The following is a 2,300-nucleotide window of genomic DNA, read 5'->3' on the forward strand; positions in this document are numbered from 1 at the left end:
GAGGTTGCCCCGTGGTTTCCCTCCTTTCATCAAAGATTGGGGGTCCCGAAGGGTTTGCCCCAATCCCGTCATCCGGTGAGCTGCCCTGTGAAGGGAAGCTGCACATGAGGTACTCCCAGGGAGTGGGTTTTCAGATTTTTTTGCGTTTGTGTGTTTTGCGGAATGCAGGGTTTTACAGTGGCTGGAGTGCAAATCCTGCCACCAACCTCCTAATAAAAAAGTAACCCACCTGCAGGAGGACATCCGCAGACACAGTTGGGCACTAGATATGGATGGCCGTTGGCTCACAAGGAGCTCCTCCGCCCTTTGACAAGTTTTGTTTTTAATCCTGCTGGGTGTCCATATCCAAACACCCTCCTCACCAGAAAACTTGGAGGGGGAGACGGTTTAGTCGCCGACAACCCGACTATGGAACAGGTTAGTACAGGTTTACATGGTACCTGTAGCAGGTCACATATCTGACCTGACCTGACCAATGTAATCGATTGGACCGAAGGAATGGAGGAATGCATTAATAAATTGAAGGTGGCACTCTTGGCGGCCGGCTTTGGGCCTTCCAGATTACGAAAAGCCGTTTTTCCTTTATTCTCATGAAATAAATGGGTTTGCACAAACTGCACTGACGCAACAGCACGGCGATCTTATATATGCAACAACACTGCTAAGTGCACTGTGGAGATCGTGATGGGTCATCCTCTTATTCTGAGAGTCCCCCACTGTGTAGCATCTCTCTTGACACAGAAACAGACACAACACTTAACCAATACACGATTGATGCAGTATGAGATGACCTTCCTGCACAGGCCGAACCTTCAGATAGAGCGATGTAATGTTATTGATCCAGCATCCTTATTAGCAACAGAGGTAGACGGCGATGCTCACATTGTACCGAAGCAATCCAGGTGGTATCCATGGTGCGACCAGACATAAAAGACCAGCCATTAGAGAATCCCGACTGAACCTTATTTGTTGACGGATCCGCCTACTGAGGCCAGAATGGTTCGAGTCATGCGGGTTTTGCGGTTTGGTCTGATATAGCAATTAATGAAGCTGCTCGACTGCCGTCGCACTACTCCACACAACAAGCAGAGCTATGCGCCCTGATTAAGAGCTTGTGAATTGCCAGTTGGCCAGATAGTCAATAATATACACTGACTCCAACGATGCATTTGGCGTAGTTCATGACATCGGTGCTATCTGGAAAATGTGAAGGTTCTTAACCTCCACAGGCACACCTATTAAGAAAGGCAGTTTAATATCCGAGCTTCCAGCAACCATTATGCTACCCAAAGCGATAGCTGTCATTAAGTGCCAGTCACACCAGAAGTTAACAACAGACGTCGATAAAGGAAATAATAAAGCAGACAAAGCCGCTAAAGCGGCTGCAGAACAATCCATTCCCTTAGTAATGCCGGTGCGTACAGCAAATAAGCAGGTTAAGCTTCACCAATATAGCCTATCAGATATCATTGCTATTCAAGCCGCAGCACCAATTAATGACCATGACAAATGGCAGGGAAAAGGAGGAACGATGGATGAAGATGGACGATGGACAAATAATGGGAAAGTTGTCGTGCCAGGGGATGGGTGGTGTTCAGCGCCCATCCCTGACCGTGGGGTGCTTTCGTACACCTGCAAATAGATTTTATCAATATGCCTCCATCATGCGGTTTTAAAATTATTTTGGTAGTGGCAGACATTTTTGCCTAATGGGTAGAGGCATACTCATTTGCAAAGGCAGATGCTGTCACTGTCGTAAAGCACTTGTTGAAAAGCTTCTTCTGTCGATTTGGCATCCCTTACAAGATATTGTATGATCAAGGGGGACACTTTACATGGGAAGTGACACAAGCAGCATGTAAAGCGTTGGGAATTAAACAAGCATTTTACTGTGTTTATCACCCACAATCAGCAGGTGCTGTGGAAAGGCAGAATGTAATTTTGAAGAAAATACTGGAAAAGATAACAACAGAAACAGGGTTATAGTGGCCGGACACATTACCTTTGGAATTAATGAGCATGCGGTCTTCCATAAACCAAAAATCAGGGTTATCTCCTCACGAAATACTGATGGGAATGCCCATGCGGCTGCATGTAACCGCTCCCATCAATATGAATAAGCTGGACATTGCAATGATGGACGAAAACTTGCTGACATTTTGCAAACAGCTTTCCAGGATTGCCCGAGCAATACATACGAGGGTGAAGGAGGCGCGGCCGGAACCAGTGGAGGAGTCATACCATACCTTCAAACAGGGAGACTAAGTGCTGGTAAAACACTTCACAATAAAAACAGCCTT

This window comes from Eptatretus burgeri, chromosome 1, assembly GCF_056783735.1.
Source record: "Eptatretus burgeri isolate ZD-2024b chromosome 1, Ebu_testis_v1, whole genome shotgun sequence".
Classification (NCBI taxonomy): Eukaryota; Metazoa; Chordata; class Myxini; order Myxiniformes; family Myxinidae; genus Eptatretus; species Eptatretus burgeri.